Raw genomic sequence first — 20,244 nt, 5'->3', positions numbered from 1 at the left:
GTAGAAACCCTTCTTGTTACCCATTCACATCCCTTGCTAGCTGCAACTCCAATTGCACTTTGGATATTCCTGTATGCCCGAGCAATGCCTTTATATTCTTCCCTATTTATTTGTACAAGTTTCCACTTCTTATAAGCTTCCTTTTTGTTATTTAGTGTAACTTGATCTAAGACCAAGTTAGACCAAGCTAGTCTTCTGCCATACTTGCTAGTCTTCCTACACATCGGGATGGTTTGTTCCTGCACTCTCAGTAAGGCTTCTTTAAATTACACCCAGCTCCCCTGGACTCCTCTCCCCCTCAGACTGGCTTCCCAAGGGATCCTGTCCATGAGTTCCCTGAGTGAATCGATGTCTGCTTTTCCGAAGTCCAGGGTCCTTACTCTTCTGCTCTCTATCCTTCCTTTCCTCAGGATCCTGAACTCAATCATCTCATGTTCACTACTGCCCAGGATGTACCATTTTACCTCTTGCCATCTATGTTTACCTCTCTCAGCATCTCAAACAACAAAGGATCATAGCTCAACAGTTCAGTAAATCTGTACTCAGCACATGAGTACAGTTTACACTGCCATCACCGGGTAGTTGCATTCCTAGCATTAGATAGCCAAGTGTGTCATTTTGGCATGACTTGTGTCAGTGTTTGATTTCATGCACACTTATACAGCTAGAACATCACACTTGGCTCAACTATTTTTCTGTTACTTAAATCAGATTTAATAGAACAGCTGAAGGGCCACGTCTCACCATACGAGCTAACAGAAGCTTTCTCAAGCATGCCTCACTGCTGCCTACTAAAACAGAAGCAGTGTAGTCATCAGCTGTCTAATCGAGTTGGGGCAAGCTGACTAATTAAGTACATCAAGATGTCATTGAGTTCATCCCTTTGCACTGAAGAGGATCAGGTATACCTAGACCATCCCTGATATCCCTTGTCTAACCTGTTCTTAAAAACCTGTAGAGTTCATAACACCTCTGTGTAACTTGCTCTCATTTCACTCCCCTTACTCCTAGCATTTTTTCCCCCAACATCCAACCTAAATCAACTTCCTTACTGTTTAGTAAGCACAAACAGGTTAAATTCAAGTCATTTCTTTTTTACTAGAAATTCTGTATTAGCACCTGCTGCTATTTTTCTAGTTCTACAATAATGCAACATTGTTTACTTAGCAAGACTTTGTTTCCATATTAAGCTTATCCTTCCCCCTTAGTTCAACTATTGGCTGATTAGCTTTTCTGTCTTAACCTTGCTTTGCTCATATTTTAGTGGCCTTTATAACAGATAACATTACTTTGGCTTGTAATGAACAGTGATCATTTAGGTGCCCTGAGCCCTGCTCAGTTATTTCCATAAGTGCTTCCTGGTTTTTTTTTAAAAATGCTGTGTTTAAAAATATGTTTTTGCCACTTCCATGGATTGAGGGGGAAGGATTCAGATAAAGAGCATTGGTAATGATTTCTTCAGGCCCTTGTCATTGCATCATAGCTGTGTGGTTATAATTCATGGTTGTGTTGATGCCAATACACATGGTAAGCTAAAATGGAGCTGTGGTACCAGCTCCACTCATACTCGGTTAACATTTTGGTACTTTGAAGGATTTCAATCTGAGATTTGGCTACAACATGAGTTGTTTGAGTTACAAAACTCTCACTTTTTAAAATAATATTGATATATAATTTAGGAATAATTTGTACTAGAGTATTCCTACTCCACACAGTGTTGGTGTCTGCAATCCAGAGGGCTGTTTCTAAACTCAAAATGGCAATTCCTGGTTCAGGATGGAATGGAAACTTCTCACCATCTAAAGTTTTAGAACACAGAATACATATCACATAGGAGAGGTGAATTTGGGATATAGTGCACAGTGTCAGCCGTTTTATGGAAATGTCTAAAATTATGAATGCAATGCTGGCTAAATGTTGTTGCCTAGCTATGTTGCTGCAGATTCTTAGATGATAATGATAATATACTCTTAGATCCTTACTTTCCAAGGATGGGAATAAAATGATTTCTGATCCCCAAATATAACGTAAAGATAGATCTTTAAATGATTTGTCAGTTGCTCTGCATCTTGGAATCTACAACAAGAGCCTAATCAGAATAACATAATTAGGAAGCATGATCCAACTAGTCTATCAGCACTCTAGTTAGCATGGACCAAATCGGGAGAGCAGACACAAATCTCAGACCCTATAATCATGCTTAGATACAAATATTTCTGTTCAAGAAAATTATGTCCAACCTGAAGACAGGCATGGCCAATACATATGAAAACCCTGTTTGTAGGTGTAAGGTAATTCTAGTAATTTCTTAGGTAAAGAGCATCTCTCTCTCTCTTGCTGCCAATATCAAGAAGAGCTGGAAGCTTTTGCTGTCTAAGTGCCAGTTGCATAAGGTAACTGAGAGCGGTTTTAGCTTGTACAACTGCTGTTTGGCAAAAGGTCAGAGTTTTGTTCTCATAAATGACTTGGTACAGTGTGGTACAGAGTTCCTTAGTTTTTTCATTTTCCATTGTCTTTGGTTTGTGATCTTCACGCCCAACACGTTGCTTTTCAACATTCTGGGACACGTTATATTAAAGCAAATGGCTGAGAAATAAAGCTTTTAATGACTACTGTTCCTATACCAACTAGAGATGGTTTAGCTTACACAAAATCATTTTGCCTCAGTATTAGATGTAGCAGTGACTGCAGTCTATCCAATATCATGCGTCATGCTTCCCCACGACTCCTCCCCATAGCCAGATCATGAGATCAGCTTAGAAGTCATGAGATGCTTAAAAAATAATACAGTTCTGCCTTCTTTTTATTTACCTTCTGGTTTTGACCTTTTTGAATTTTTATAACAGGGTAGGGTGACATTTTCAAGATTGTCTCTACAACCATGATTAGCAGCTTTCTTTAAAAATAAAATGTAAGCATTGGAAATATCACATCCAAGCAAAAAGGATTGCTGAAATCATTCTCTCAAAAAATATAATCAAATGTGATTTGGGTGCACAAGCACCCCTGTTTCATTTAGATAGTCCAGAAATTAGTGTGCAGCCAGGATTGAAATGGAAAGAGAAAGTTTTAAAATAATATTAATGAATAAGTGTAAAAAGTAAATTTTGAACTAATGAATATAAATATTTGTACTGAATTTACTGCCCATACTTTACAGAGTTAGAATTTATAAAATATTTGTCAAATCATTTTATAGATTGAACAAATTCAATACAGCCATAAGCTGCTCACAGACAGTTAGCAAACAGGAAAGGAAGCTGCCTCCACTGCATAAATTACTTACTATGCATTATTTGCTTAGCTCTAGTATTAATGTATTTCAGAGAACAAATATTTAATAGGAGAAAAATGTCTCCATCCAGCTGCCAGGCTATCTTTGTAAACATTAATATACATAGTGGGAAGAGTCCTAGGTTGAAATTGATTTGTACATTCATTTGGTGATTATTCATTTGGGTAGTTTTGCTCTGATCCCTCAAATATTTGGGTTATATTTAAAATTGTCATCACCACAAAAGGGGTATCTAGGCTTCCTTTTTGTTCCCTCCTTTGTCAGGCTGGTTTCTTTCCTACCTCTCTCTCCTGGTGCTTACATCCTTTCTCAGACCCTTTACACAGCTTGACTCCTTTCCTCCAGCCCATGCATACTGTTCTATCATTGTGATGGCTATCAGTCACTGCTATGTGTTTTCTTATCGTCAGAAAACTAATAAATGGCCTGAAAAATGCCGGTAATCCTATATAATGCCCAATCTGAACTAGGAGAATACAGAAATCATTTCAGAGATGATGTGTTGAATAAACAACGATAGATAAATAGGCTGGAATAAGATTGTGAAAATGTCTTAATGTACAGTCCTTTTACAGATTGTTTACTGCTTCTTTTTTTTTCCTTTTTAGGTGAATTTAATCATACTGAACATGATTTCTTTATTTTTACAAGTCCCGAAGAATTTGGATAAGTTATACCTTAGCATGTGAAGCTATTGTTCTAAGAGATATAGCATTTTTCATGCAGTTTATAAAGATTGCTGCCCGCCAGGGTAAATTCACTTCATGCTGTTCATGTGACATTTATTCAAGAATTGTCATATTTTTAGACTTTACTATATCTTTATAAGGCTGTGAGTGTGAAGAACTGTGCTATCTTGCACAGGTGGTAAAGTGACCCTCATCTTGGAGCTGGGTTACAATAAATATTTAAATGACTTAGTAAAAGACTGTCAGGACTGGGGGTGATACCGTTACTCACAAATGAAAACAGTTTCCTTTGCTACCTATCAAAGCTCCTTATATTCCCTAACACTCACATATAGTACACCACACCTGATTTAACATCCTTATCAGTCATCTGTTGGTAAGCGTGGTATGTATATCTTTCACAAGATGCAATCTGTTCTAACAAAGGACCCAGGCCTTTTATGTGAAACACCAAAACAGTTTCCTGCACTCATGCAGAGCTCTGTTGATGTCCATGGTTCTCTGCATGGGTGTAGGGATCCACATTAGCAGATTGCATTGAAGATGGGAGCCTTAATGATATTGTAGTCTAGACAGTCAAAATTTTGCATTCAGTGAGCCATCTAATATATTATGCCCTCTGTATCTATGCATACTGCTTTGGGGACATTATTTCCTTTTCTAGGAGGAAATTTGTAGATTTCACTATAATCAGTCCCTGCAAGGATTTAAATATCCTTATAGATTTTAGTCCAGTCCATTTCAATACTGTTATTGGCCCAGACAATTTAAATGAGGTATAAGGAATTACCCAGTTGTATTGACCTATGGTCATGGCCCTTACCCTCTGTTAAGAATTTATGCATGTCAAAATGATCCTAAATTGCCCTGATTGGGGAGGAAAATAAAATAATAGGAAGAAATGTGCTTGAGGATCATGACATCAACCTCAGGATGGAGTTGTGGTGCAAGAAATAATATGTATGCCCTTTTTATTCTGAAACATTAGTAAAACTGTTACAACATTCGTTTGTTGTGAACACTAGAGTTAAAAGTTAGTTAGATGGTTTCCATTCTAACTCACTTATTCATTTTCTTATAACTTTCTCAAATAAATTTTTGCTTGACATTTTCTGTACCTGGTCTTAGCCCAAAGGTCCATTTTTTGGAAAACTTGAGCAAAATCAGTTCAGCTGCATTTAAGTTATAGCAGTATGGGAAATGTATATTCTCCATGTGCTACAGCTGACATTTTTGTGCTTTCATAACTCAAACACAGCTGATATTATAAATCTCAGACAAGGGTCTGAGTCAATCCTCATATATAGTTGAAAAATAAATTGAATTTGAGAAATATTAGTTTATTACTCTTAAAGTTGACAGTTTTGCAAATGCAGAATAGAATTTTCTATTTTCTTATGAGTAGAATCAGTTTGCATGTTATATATGAACAAATAAGAATATTTTTAGATAAATCCAATATATAATACAGCCTCCTGCATCTTACTTCAGGATATACCAGTTCAAAATAGTTGAGTTAATCAATGATTATATATAATTTAATAACTGTTAAATTAATTTTATATAATGAGTCAATTATAAATAATTTTCTTAACCAAAGGGCTTGTCTACACGTTAATCTGAATGAACTAAAGGTGTGAATTTCATGTGGAGTAGTTAAACAGCAGTACATCACATCATGGACATCTTCCTTCAGAACATAAATATCCTCAATTCAGTGTAAATGATTGCACTTCCAAAAGAAATTAAATTAAGCAGAAGTAATCATCCCTTTATTTCTGAAACAGAATGTTTGTACAGAAGTTGCATACGATTTAACTACTCCTCTTTTAAATGGATTATGATTAATTTTCCGGAGAATTCCTCTGTAGACAAGTACTAAAATTACTATAACTAAAAGATCTCAGGCAATACAGTTCTGTGAGTTTTTTTAACTTTGTTTTGTGCACATGACAGGACTTCATGTATAATAAATTTTTTGCTTGTTCTTTAATTGGCTCTTCAATTTTGCTTTTTATTTGTATAAGCTTGTCACAAACCAGCAACACAAAGGAAATCTATTTTTAAAATAGGAAAATATGTTTCAAAAGCTACATAAATGAGAAGAAAACATTGCATAGGTCATTATTATAGCTCATTATTTTACAGATTAAGTAGACCTGAGGTTGACTGGGCCTTTTTTAAAATTTATGGTGCTTAAGTCATTTAAGGCTCCTTAAAGCAATACGAAGAATTCTTTTAATATTTTTTCATTTTTTTTATTTTCCTTAAGCAGTCAGGAAAATGTACTACCATGACAAGACACTGTTTGATAGGTAATCTGTAAAATGCACATTCTGATATGTTATTTGAATGAGGCTGAGTTTACATTTCAGTAGAATCTTAACTTTTAGGATTCCTGGCTTTTGAGTGTGAGGTTTGATACTTGGCTTCAATGTGGCCTTAAGGCTATTTTACAATATTAATATTATTTATTACTAGGCTCCCTGTTGTGTTAGGCACTGAGCAAGCACATAGCAAAAGATAATCCCTGCTAATGGTCTAATGATCTAAATGCTCTAAGGAATGGAGGATGCAAAAAATGAAATATTGCTATGTCCATCTTGCACAGGGGAGAAGCAGTGTCACAGAGTGATCATATATTTTGCCCAAGGCCGTTCTGGAAGCCTATGGCCCATGTAGGAAATAAATCCATATCAATGTATGTTCCAGATCAATCCTTAACCAGGAAGACCAAGTCCTTCCTCTCACCCATTTGACATTAGTATTACTAGAATATAATGCCATGGATTGATGTTGTCTAAAATGCACAACTACAACAACATCATACAGAAGCAAGCTGCATTGTTCTATTGGCCATTTCAAGGGAAATAAACTGTTGGGGGGAGATATATTGAGGTCAGTGGATTTTTGGGAACTGGCCCTTGGATCATGGCCCAATTAAGCAAGGTATCTTTAGGCATATTGAAACAGCACAATGCAATATATCAAGAATTGTATATTTATCACCACAATGCCTGACCCTCTTGTAACTTGGTGTCAAGCCAAAAGATACAGCCCTGTAAAGATTGTATAATGGCTGCAAGTAGTAGTACCACCCTTCAGTGCTTCCCTGCTACACATTGACTCCTTTGGATTATTTTACTTTAATAAGATTCCTTTATAATGATCTACTGGAATCCAAGGGCTCCCTGAAACTGTTTCCGCTGCCTCTGAAGTCTTCCTTAATCATAATCAAGATAAATTACATCCTTTTGTTGTGAGAGGTTGGAACTGGGGGCAGGGGGAGGAGAAGGGTATTGTGTAAGGTTCCGATTTTTAAAACAAGCTGTTTACCATTGTTAGTAAGAAACTCAATGTCATTATGAAGTGAGCTGCAGGAATAGCTGACAGTAGGATAGCACTGATCACTGTCAGATGTTTGAGAAAACTCTGGGTGAATAAGAGAGCCGTTAGATATTTGTCTAATGAGAAAGCAGGCAGCAGTGAGACTGGTCAAAGTGATATTTACAATTCTCATGAAAATTTCAAAGGCATATGAAAAGAAAGAGCACAGGATTCAGCCAGGTTCTGGGGCTCCGTCTGAATCAGAGTTGAGAGGGCTGGGAACTAGAGCCTTCACCAGCTTCAAGGAGGACAGCCGTGGTTGAGTTCATATAGTATGCGTGGCACATTGCTGCAGTGTAACTTTATGACTTTTAATGACTCCAAGCCACCTCATCACTTGAGAAGGAATATGCTGGAGTTTGCTTTCACTCAGCTTGACAAGGTGATGGGAGGTATATATCTCCCTTACATGAAAACACTTGTCAGTTGTATCAAATCTGGTAAGACAAGCACCAATGTCACCTTGAGAAAAATGTAACTCAGCTGACATCCAATGCATATGCGTAAACCACATGCTGCAACGCAGCCTAATTTCAAGTGATATATGCAAATACATCCTATTTTGCCTTTTTCCATTTCCATGGTATTCTCTCAATGCTGCATCTTGACTGATTAAAAACATTGTGCAGCTTCTTCTGAGCTCCCTGTCTAAATAAGCAATGAAGAATTCTCAGCCATGTTGTTGTACAACTCCTTCTGAGTTATGCCTGTTTAAATAAGCAACTGGGGAGAATTGTCTGCTATGTTGCTCAGTTTAGTTAAAGCAAAATAAAAGCCCTGAATATACAATCCTCAGACACCTGTTTTTATTTTATTTGAGGGTTTTCAGTTTCCCAATCAACCAGCCTGAGTTCAAAACACTACAGTTAGATGTTAATAGAGGATATTATCTGTCTTTGCAGTCCCTGTGGGGCAAATGTATCTTTAGTGTAAGTCCACTGACTTCACTGGTTTTACATCAATAATAAATTCTACTTTCTGCATGAAACTGTTCCATTAATAGTTGGTGGTGTCCAAGAATCAAACTTAGCTGGGATGATAGCTTACAGTCTCCCTTGAGAACACGCTGCCTTTTGTAGAGCTGGGAGTTGTGCTGTATCGAAGAGACTACTCTTCATCCAGGCTGTGCATGGTGGTACCTAGTATTGATAGACGAACCAGGTGGCTAAAATGGGAACCAGTCTGAAATGCTACCTTTCTCAACAACTGAACTTGAAATAAAATATCTTCTGAGAGTTGTTCTTTATAACTTCATTTATGTTTATACTTCTTGGTTTTGGGCTTACGCACAACAAATCCAAAGTCAGGCCTAAGACCCACACAGTCTGTATAGGAATTGTATGTGCTCCATACCCATCTGAATTCAAGGCATATTGGTGTTGGAATGGCCAGTGGCTTGAGTAACCAAAACTCCCCTTGAAGAGAACCAAACTGTAGGCCTAGGGCTGCTGTATTTTGGAGGCAGTCTGTTCCTGGTGCTGCCCTCCAGCAAACAGTTGGAGGCTTTGAGTACTTGCCAACGTTGCACTTGTTCTTCTGCCTAATGAATCTTCTCTTTTTGTCTTTCTTACTTTCCTAAAGGAGCTGCAGGGGCAGCAGAAAATCAGGGATGTTTAGTTGCTTCTCAGTAGCTTGAAAATAATGAATACAAGAGCCATTAAGTCCCTTACCCTCTCCTGACCCACTCTTTATGGGACCCAGTCTGCATAAATGACATTTACAAAAATAGCCATCCACCAATTTTGTGAATGTCTGCACTTTGACTGACTGCTAAAAGATGTCCAAATACCAATTAGAGTACAAGTGTTCTCATATTGAGATGTTACTGAGAAGTAAGCATAGAGAGCCGAAGTCTACACTCCTTAACAATGCTGACTAGTAACTAACTTCATGCTGGTTTAAATGAGGGCTTGCCTACACAAGGAAGTCAGTGTGCAGGGTGTGAATTCACAACACACAAGCGGCACTAATACGCTATGTGGATATTTGTACTTGATGTATGCAAAACACATTAAGTGCAACCAACCAGTGTTCAGGGGATTGCACATGGGGGGTGAGGGGGGAGGAAGATAGTGACACTGAAATAGCTATGTAGCATCTTTGTATTTAGAATGGCTGCAACAATTCAGTTTCCATCTAATGAATTTTCATTTAAAAGCCATCATCAATTTTAACATTTAAAACCTGTGGTTGTACATTGTATAGTACTGACAGCAAAAACCACTATGATTGGCAGCCAGTTGATCAGGTTTATAGGTTTTTAGAGGGTTGAGCATTTATTTAATAAGGATGCTATGAGAAAGTCCTAGGGTAAGAGAAGGTTGTTTTGTCATCTAGGAAAGATTTCAAAGGCAGTGGGCTGCACTAGGGGTTGAAAGGTCTCTATTACAATGCTGCTGTCTAGCTAAACTTGAAAACGAGACATGTTTGCTCACAGAGCTGGAGTTTATCATGCAAAAAGAGTAATTATATTTGAATTGTGTCAGCCAACCACCCTAAAATGAAGGGAAGTCAATGAATGTTGCTCCAAGGAGAAGGGGATTATTAGTTATAATTATACTCAGTGTCCAACAGCAACCTTCACTCTTCCCAGATCTGTTGTAAAGGGAAAAAAAAACAACAAAATATCTTTAGTACTTCCTTTAATGGTTAAACTTTCTGGAGGGAGCAGTGCCTTGCAAAAATTATAGGTAAGCAGAAAGTAATGTGTGTCCTGTTAAGTGTCTGGGGGTCCACTTGAGTTGCAAGTCACTTAAAGTTAATATTAAAAATGCCCAATAATTAGAGACCTACTGAAATTGCAATTTTGTGTTCTTCATGGAAAATGTGAAATTAAACATTTTCCACAAAAAACAGTGGACTTCACAATTTTGGTGGGTATGCTGCAAAACCCCCCACACTTACCAGCAAGCAGAGAAAAGGGTGGGAAGGCCTTCAGTCTTAGAGCCTGGTGGGGAGACAGAGGTGAGAGGAAGAAAATGAGAGGCTGAGCCTGTCACATAGGCTCAGTACAGGTGCCAGTCCGGGACCAGTCAGGAAATGACAGGGTTTTGGCACCATATTTTAAGCAGCCAGAGGTATGCTGCTGCAGCATGCTACAACCTGAGAGGATTGAGCAGGGATGAATAGTGAGAAGAAATTCTCCAAGAGGGCCAAATATGTTTCAGCTCTGGACCATGTAAGGCAGTATCCTGCAGGGACCTTGCACACAGCTGGAGGCAGACTGTTCTGTACTGCCTGTAACGTGTCTCTGGACGGGTGGAGGAAAACCAGTGTAGATCAACACTGAGAGTCCGAGGCGCACATAAAGCAAAAGGCTGCTGCAGAGGCTAAAGGTCAGATAAAGAAACAACTGACCATGTCCTCTCTCTTTAAAAGGACCATGGAGAGCAGCTTGGGAAGGCGAGGAGCAGTGTTGTCCCTTGTGGAAGCTTTTGTGGTGGCAAACATTCCACTGGAGACACTTGATCACCCTGAGCACATGCTCACGCTTGAACCAAAATGTGTGAAATGCTTGCAATTTTCCATATGCAAACAAGCTTCACCAAGCCTACCTCTGCGGTGATTGCTTCACATGGACAGTTTCACCGTCAGCTCACAAAATGTTCATTGGCAGAGTATGACTCCTCCTCCCTTGTGGCTGACGACGCCACCATCCCTCAAGATAACTATGTGCTGCATATTTTATTTGTACCTGAGAGCTGGACAGGCTGGGACCTGTCTGTTCTTCAAACAGAGCCAGGTCCACCTCACCTGGTCTGTCATCTTTTCTTCCATAGCTCAGGCTGTAGTCAAGGCAATTGTCAACTATAGCTTAGAATTTAACAAGATCTCAGCATTGCTGTCTGACACTGCCATATGTATGTGGAAGGCTTTCTCTGATATGCCCCAAGGAATGCTGCACAACACAATTCAGGTCACCTGCAATGCGCACATTCTGTCTTTAGTAAGTGACATCTGGTCACTTTAATGCAGTTCCCTGGGGTGGATAGCCTGGTGTGCTCCTTCAAGAAAGCCTTCAAGCAGTATCCAGGCTGTAAGCTCCAGTACAGGGAGACCCTCATTAGGCAAAGTGGGGACCCACATGCAAGTGTTTCACTGCCACCAGAGCCTGTGCTCATAAAGTGGAATTTGTGGTTAAGCTTGATCTGTAGCCATGCCAAGCATATGCAGTGCGGCCGTGCGAAATGGGTGTGTTTTGATATGGTTTCAGATTCCGAGGACAGTGATTTGCTTCAGTGTTTTGAATCACTATCCTCTTCTGTTTTGGCTGAATCTGTTTCAGAGATTTGGCAGAGGCTGCAGGACCCAGCGGGGAGCAGCATGGGGCTGTGGGTGGCTTGTCCAGGAGAGGACTGCTGCCCTCTGTGCAGGTGAGGAGGCCCCCGCACAGATCTCTGATCCCTGTCATACTGAATTGCAGGCAGGGAAGCAGCGCAGAGTGGCAAGCAAACCTGCTGGTCCCTGCCGTGTGACTCACTAGAGGTCAGATAAAGGAGCAGAGATCATACCAGGGTCTCCTCACTGCTGCTGCCCACCCCACACTGCCCCCGTGCAGATCTCTGCTCCCTGTGGTGCCAAGTCACGTGGCAGGACAGTGCTGGTCCTGCGCCACCAGTAGTTTGTGAGTGAGGAGCTTGAAATCATTCAGAACACAGTGTGTGCTTAAGCTATGAAATCTCTTGGAATCAGAGACATTCAAGACCAAATGATGTTTGTGATGGAAAATACTACTGAGTTCATGGACCTTCTAATGTCGTGTGAAGGCCAGCAAGGCAGGCTGTGATCCACTATGCATACAACAGGCTCATGGATTTGATAAGTTGGGTCAAAGACATGGTATCACAAGAACTGTCAAGCTGTCAATATGAAAACCAGAGGATAAGGGACCTGTTCCAGTCAAGAGTTGTAAAGCTGAACCAGAACTACAGGTATGACCTGTCACTGTCACAGTGGTTCAGACAACCAGCTGCTTCCTTTTTTAGCATTGTTCTCATTTTGTACCCTAACTAGATGCCTGTTCTGATTTGTGACCCTCAGCTGATGAAATCAATCCCTGGATGGGGAAAAGGGCATGACAAGAAACGTGCTGCTTACGTGAACTTTGTCAAAGAGTGCCAGATGCCTGTGCCCGTGTTTTGGAACTCTGTTTGTGACCAGTTTCCACATCTGTATGCCCTGGCAAAATGCTGACTCACTATTCCAACCAACTCAGTTGATGTTGAGCATGCCATCTCAGTGTATGGACTAGTGTCCACCCCACAAAGAGAGGAAGTCAGCAGCAACTGCCAGAGGATGTTGCAAGCTAGCATTTAGCAGTTAGCATGAATTGCCTGTTTCAAGATTAGCACCGAACAAACTCATTTTTAGAATGTCATTTAATAAAGTATGGTGATGGTCCCAGTGACAATTCATGTTGCCTATAGCTTTAATTTTATCAGACATTTCAGTTTGGAGTCTAATTAAATGCTTAATGCAGGCTTAATAACATGTTGCTTTATGGCTCTATGGCTTAATCAGGGTAAATAAGCCATGGTTTGGGGCCATCTGCCAATCTACTCTGAGGGGTGGGGCCACTGGAGCCCCTCAGTGAAACAAAGGTGTGTGTGGGGGTGGGGGTGCTGTTGTGATAAGCCTGCAAAAATGGTGGCTGGCCCTGCCATTGGTCTGCAAAATTGTCCACCTGCCTTCCCAGTTTTGGTAGCTCCCTACCAATAATAACTTTGCTAATTTTAGCACAAGTTGCAAAACATGGATCCCTTACAGGCCTGAATAGATTTTTGCAGTACTTTTTTACACAACAGTAAATATATAAAAGTGCCAGCATTAGTTATTTGTAGAGTATGGCATCAGAAGCCACAAAACAAGATGGTGCTTGTACTGGAGAAAACAAAAGACAAGATTCTCAACTCCATTGTTACTGTAGGTGCTGTTGCCATAGCTGTCTATTGTAGAAGTTGACTAATGTCATAGCCCAGCCCCTGGCATGGATCTTTGAAAACTCCTGGCGCTCTGGTGTAGTGCCCGAAGACTGGAAGAAGGCCAATGTGGTGCCTATCTTCAAGAAAGGGAGGAGAGTGGATCCGGCTAACTACAGGCCCATTAGCCTGACTTCTATCCTGGGGAAGATCCTAGAAAAGTTTATTAAGGAGGCCATCCTTGATGGACTGGCCCAGGCTAACATTCTAAGGGATAGCCAGCATGGGTTTGTTGCGGGTAGGTCTTGTTTGACCAATCTCATTTCCTTCTATGACCAGGTGACCTATCACCTGGACAAGGGAGAAGAGGTTGATGTCATATATCTTGACTTCAAAAAAGCTCTTGATCTGGTATCCCATGATCACCTCTTGGCCAAACTGGCCAGTTGTGGCCTTGGCTCCACCACTATCCGCTGGCTGGGAAATTGGCTTCGCGGTCGGACCCAGAGGGTTGTGATTGATGGCAGTCACTCATCATGGTGCCCTGTGACCAGTGGGGTCCCTCAAGGCTCTGTCCTGGGACCCATACTGTTCAACATCTTCATTAACAATGTGGACATTGGAGTCAGGAGGGGACTGGCCAAGTTCGCCGATGACACCAAACTTTGGGGCAAAGCATCCACGCCAGAGGACAGGCGGGTGATCCAGGCTGACCTGGACAAGCTCAGCAAATGGGCAGACGAGAACCTCAAGGTGTTTAACACCGATAAATGCAAGGTTCTCCACCTTGGGAGGAAAAACCTGCAGCACCCTTATAGGCTCGGCAGTGCTACATTGGTTAGCACTACAGAAGAAAGAGACTTGGGGGTCATCATTGACCACAAGATGAACATGAGCCTGCAATGCGATGCTGCGGCTAGTAAAGCGACCAAAATGCTGGCGTGCATCCATAGATGCTTCTCGAGTAAATCCCGGGACGTCATTCTCCCCTTGTACTCGGCCTTGGTGAGGCCGCAGCTGGAGTACTGCGTCCAGTTTTGGGCTCCACAATTCAAAAAGGATGTGGAGAAGCTTGAGAGAGTCCAGAGGAGAGCCACGCGCATGATCAGAGGTCAGGAAAACAGATCTTACGATGACAGGCTGAGAGCCCTGGGACTCTTTAGCCTGGAAAAGTGTAGGCTCAGGGGTGATCTGATGGCCACCTATAAGTTTATCAGGGGTGACCACCAGGATCTGGGGGAATGTCTGTTCACCAGAGCGCCCCAAGGGATGACGAGGTCGAACGGTCACAAACTCCTGCAAGACCGTTTCAGGCTGGACATAAGGAAGAATTTCTTTACTGTCCGAGCCCCCAAGGTCTGGAACAGTCTGCCAGCGGAGGTGGTTCAAGCACCTACATTGAACACCTTCAAGAGTAAATTGGATGCTTATCTTGCTGGGATCCTATGAACCCAGCTGACTTCCTGCCCTTTGGGCAGGGGGCTAGACTCGATGATCTCCTGAGGTCCCTTCCAGCCCTAATGTCTATGAAATCTATGAAATCTATGGTATCCCATGACCACCTCTTGGCCAAACTGGCCAGTTGTGGCCTTGGCTCCACCATGATCCGCTGGCTGGGAAACTGGCTCCGTGGTCAGACCCAGAGGGTTGTAATTGATGGCAGTCACTCATCGTGGTGCCCTGTGACAAGTGGGGTCCCTCAAGGCTCTGTCCTGGGACCCATACTGTTCAACATCTTCATTAATGATGTGGACATTGGAGTCAGGAGTGGACTGGCCAAGTTCACCAATGACACCAAAACTTTGGGGCAAAGCATCCACGCCAGAAGATAGGCGGGTGATCCAGGCTGACCTGGACAAGCTCAGCAAATGGGCAGACAAGAACCTGATGGTGTTTAACACCGAAAAATGCAACGTTCTCCACCTTGGGAGAAAAAACCTGCAGCTTCCTTATAGGCTCAGCAGTGCTACGTTAGATAGCACTACAGAAGAAAGAGACTTGGGGGTCATCATTGACCACAAGATGAACATGAGCCTGCAATGCGATGCTGTGGCTAGTAAAGCGACCAAAATGCTGGCGTGCATCCATAGATGCTTTTCAAGCAAATCCCGGGACGTCATTCTCCCCTTGTACTCGGCCTTGGTGAGGCCGCAGCTGGAGTACTGTGTCCGGTTTTGGGCTCCACAATCCAAAAAGGATGTGGAGAAGCTTGAGAGAGTCCAGAGGAGAGCCACGCGCATGATCAGAGGTCAGGAAAACAGATCTTACGATGACAGGCTGAGAGCCATGGGACTCTTTAGCCTGGAAAAGTGTAGGCTCAGGGGTGATCTGATGGCCACCTATAAGTTTATCAGGGGTGACCACCAGGATCTGGGGGAACGTCTGTTCACCAGAGCGCCCCAAGGGATGACGAGGTCGAACGGTCACAAACTCCTGCAAGACCATTTCAGGCTGGACATAAGGAAGAATTTCTTTACTGTCTGAGCCCCCAAGGTCTGGAACAGTCTGCCAGCAGAGGTCGTTCAAGCACCTACATTGAACACCTTCAAGAGTAAATTGGATGCTTATCTTGCTGGGATCCTATGACCCCAGCTGACTTCCTGCCCTTTGGGCAGGGGGCTGGACTCGATGATCTCCCGAAGTCCCTTCCAGCCCTAATGTCTATGAAATCTATGAAATCTAAAAGAAAAGGCCAGATACAGACATTTGTACTGGGCAACAAAACCTAGAACAAAAAGACTTTCCTGTACCCCAATTCTTCCTCAGTTATTGTCCAAGAGAAGGAGGAAGCAGCTTGAATCAAACATGGAGAGATGATAATAAGAAAAGAGAATAAGCTGGGGTACAGGGACAATGGGGAAAAGAGATTAACAGAAGAGAGAAGCAAGGAGGGGATTGGTTGGTGTGAAAATAGAGGGGGAATGAAATGGAGAGGGACTCCACACAGGACCTGCAACAACCTCCCAAGCACACAGCTAGAACTTGGGCGGGGACTCAGGGGATAGGGACAGAAGGCACATATAAAGTAGTTTAAGTCATCAGAAACTGGTTTAAACGTGTAACAGAACAGAAGCTCAGTGCACATAAACCAATTTCAAAATGGCTTAAACTGTTTTAAAATAAACCTGGTTGAATGCAGTATCTAACTTAACTGATTTGGGCCAAACCAGTTTATGAAACTTCTGTCCCAGACCCCTTCCTCGTTCAAGTTAGATCACAGTCTCCCACAATGCTTTGTAGCCCTGGGCTGTACTATGCTGTGCTCCAGAGAGCAAGGCTAGCCCACTCCTCTGCTCCCTAGATGGAGCAGTGAGGGCTGGCTGAGAAGGAGGCGACTGGGGGGGCAAGCCCAGCTAGGGATGCAGCCCAGTCTATGGGGAGGGGGGGAACTTCCCCCCCAAGCAACCCCTAGCTGGGGGCTGGGGCCAGGGAGGGGGGTTAAATCCCTCCTTCCGCCATTCAAACTTACTGCTGGCTGCGACTGTGGACTACAAATCCCAGAGGCACCTTGAAGCAGGAAAAGGAAGTGATGAGCAACCCTGCAGAGTCCTGCTGCTGTGATTGTGGACTGCAAATCCCAGAGACCTTGGGGGCAGCATGGAGAGGAAGTGAACAGACAGCCCATGCTGGTTACATGCTAGAGAGCTGCACTCTAGCACTGCAGGCATATGGCTGCATTTCCTGAATCAAAGGTAAATGCCTGTCATTTCTGTTTCAATTTAATTTCTGCAGTTTAGATCAACCTGCAAAGACTGAATCAGTTCAGTCTCAGGCTTTTTGTACTTAGCCAGGATTTCTAAATGTCTTCATTTCCCTGTTGTTTAATGGAAGGCTTTGTCTACAAGCTGCCACCCAGAAGATAACAGCCCACTATTACCAGTAGTTTCTCTGTCAGCCTAAGTGGTAGAAGTTAGCAGGGTCAGTATGTTCCCCCGGAAAAAAGCCTTCTGATTTACAATTTCGCTTTTCTTAAAAACAGAAAACTAGAAAGCTGTTATAAAGAAAGTCCCATCTCCATTTTTACAGGTAGGTAACCAGCATTCAGAGGCTATCAAATCTGCAGACATGTCCATCGATTTTTGAGTGCCTTGATTTAGGATATCTAAACCCTGCTTTTTTTTTCAAAAAGGTCTTAACACTTTTATAGCATCTTATATGTTAAGTGTATAGCTATTATTTATTTTGATTTGTAGCTGTGAGTTCTCAATACTTCTGCAATTCAAATCTCAGCTGTAGGAGTTCTAGGAAAAATAAAAGATCTTAAGGAGGGAATTGAATTAGGAAAGCATAATGGCTTTGTAAAATTGGAAAATATATGGAAGAAGATGGATGGAGGGAGACAGGTAGACCATGCCCACAACTGGGCATGAAGGTTGATATTAGTGGAAGGAAGAGGAGGCTGAAGGCAGAGAGAGAGAAGAATGCAGCAGTTTTGCTGGCACTGATGAGAGGGACAAAAACCTGAATTTGGCTCAGTGGAGAAGTGGGAGTCAATGGATCTGGGATGGCCAGAATGACAAAGATGATGGTTTTTGTGGTTGTGTTCTATACAGACTGAAGGGTGTAGGGGAAGGCAGAGGGAAGGAACTTGCATTGATCAGTAGGGGTGACAGACTGTATTAGAGTTTTAGAGACATAAAGAGGAGCAATTTGGCTGAAGTGTTTTGGAAGAGCAAGCAACAGGATTTAGAAATGGCCCAGCTATCTTCCGTGAGAAGGAAGACAGAGAAGATGACTGGATTAAGGGCATTGCTTGGGCAACATGGTGGATGTCTGTTTATCCAACATTGAGGAAAAGGGATTGTCCTGAAGGAAAGAAAAATGTGGATTTGATCCTGTTAACTTTGAACTGATGGGGAAACATATAGGACTTTCAGAGAAGGGGAGGGGCAACACTGGGTGGGGACAGTCTGGCCACGGCAGAAGATTTGTAAGCCATCAGCAAGCTGCAGGTGTACCTGAATGTATATCTCCGAAAGCAACAGCTTCCCAATGCAATATCTTCTGTACATTGGGTTCTCAGTGCAAGCGCTGAGGCCCAGTGTTATAGTAACGTTGTGTGTTTTATGAAGTAGAGCCTCTCTGTGGCAGCCAGAAAGAAGAGGTCACAGCTGATCTTTTCTGAGAGAGCTGAATCCTTTTTATTTGGCAACGTGTTTATGTTTAGGGGGTTTAAATCCAATCAGACTTTTTGGGGGTGGGAGGTGCCATTTTATGTTTCCAAAGTGAAATTACATTTACTGCTGAGGTTGTTGAATAAGTGCTTTCAGATACAACTTGATGTAATTCAGCCTATGCAGCCAGGCTCAACTCGCCTGAGATGTGTAACAGAGATTTAGAGCTGTTGTGCGCTGACTGGTGGGTTCCCTTCTTGTACCGTCTGGCATCTCTCTGGTGCACACTTAAATCTGCTGAATTGAATTTGTTGGATTATTTGTTTATTTCAGCAGATAGGCTTTCATGTAGCATATAAATTGCCTTATGTCATGCTGGCTGGGTATTGGCTTCAAAAGTTACTTTGGCCTTTTTAATTCTCTAAGGTAAGGTTATTTCTGAATATTAATCTGTTTTCCAGGCTACTTCAGAAATGTTGAACAGGAAATCTATGTATTATTTAGAATTGTTAACATAAGATTAGTTGCTAGTAATCAATGGGAAAATTTTGCCAAATATGGCAGATTTATTTCATAAATATCTGATAGACTTTGAAAGGAAGCTTATAGTGCATGAGAATACTGATAATTTGTTTAGTAAATGATTTATTTTTGAAGATCTTAAAACTTTATTTCAACTTTTTATGTACATATTTCATTTATAAAGAAATCCTTCTTGGCTACTTCATTATCTTCACACATAGCAAACAGATTTTTCAAAGGTTTTGAAGACGCTTACCTCTTCTAGTAATGGGAGTTGTAGGTACTTCCCTTTTCTGAAAATCAGGTAAGTTTTATCTGTACCTAAGTAGGAAGTTAGGTGCCAAATTTTAGCCAGACAAACGTGGGCATATTCATAGGAGCATAAAACTGAACAGAAAAATGGATTCTCCAACTAGAATAGAAGCAGGATAAGTATTTAGGACCTGGAAGCTACTTAGTTTGATGGGAAATAATAATAAACTAAATGCCCTTTTATGGTTTGAGAGGGCTCTGTGCATCTTTCCAAATCATATTTTCTGTATGTCATTTTAATCAGAAATAAATAACAACATTTATGTGGAAAAACAGGTTTAATATAGTTAGGATTATTTTCCTTGTCTGGTTCAGATGTAGCTCAAGATGACAGGATTGACTCAGCAACAAACAGCCATTGATGTGATTTTTTACTCAAAATTGTGGAAAGCTCGAGAGATCAAAACTGAATTTTACACTGTTGACCTACAGGTGAAACAGTCTTCATCCAATTACATTATGTAAACAAGTGGAGCTCCTTGCCAAACAGAGCCCACAGTATAATTCAGATTTTGTCCTTTTCTTTTATAGGTAACTCAATGCTTTACCATATAACCCACAACTTAAGATTTCTCTCTAAGCTTAACTTTTCCTTTAGATTGCCTATAAGCTTGTTCTTTCCCCCAGAGAGACATTTTAGCTGCTACCAGAGCCTCATTTGTGTTCATTAGGTCCACCTGCTAGTATGGATGGCAACAATCACTGCACTTCATGTGTTTTTTCTAGCAGTTTTGTTCAGAGTGACTCAATAGAGGAGCCCTTCATACTTGTACAAGTTACTGGAAACTTTTTACATATTGATGCTTTCTTGAACTATCCAGCCATTCATTGAGAGGTATGTTTATCAGACACTCTATAAAATGTTTTATTCAGTTACCTGTCCTGTGGAGTATACGGATTTGTGATTTGTGAAAGGATAAATTGCATGAAAGCAGAGCTCTGAAAAGAAAACTAATATTACTATAAATAGTTAATATTACTGTAAATCGTGAAATGCTTCATTATCT

General features: G+C 41.5%; 1 long non-coding RNA gene across 1 annotated transcript in view; it reads left to right on the top strand.

Moving 5' to 3' along the window:
- The first annotated feature begins 18,564 nt into the window (after positions 1–18,564).
- The window catches only part of LOC149870502 (uncharacterized), a 147,520-nt gene continuing 145,840 nt past the window's right edge, over positions 18,565–20,244 (top strand). The window contains exon 1 of the long non-coding RNA XR_016440772.1: positions 18,565–18,647. This is a non-coding gene — a long non-coding RNA (uncharacterized LOC149870502). The remainder of the gene's footprint in view (positions 18,648–20,244) is intronic.

Source organism: Crocodylus siamensis, chromosome 2 (genome assembly GCF_052110815.1).
Source record: "Crocodylus siamensis isolate JL-2025a chromosome 2, ASM5211081v1, whole genome shotgun sequence".
In the NCBI taxonomy this organism is placed as follows: Eukaryota; Metazoa; Chordata; order Crocodylia; family Crocodylidae; genus Crocodylus; species Crocodylus siamensis.
The sequence above is the reverse complement of the archived record's forward strand: the minus strand, read 5'-3'. Positions and strand labels throughout refer to the sequence as shown.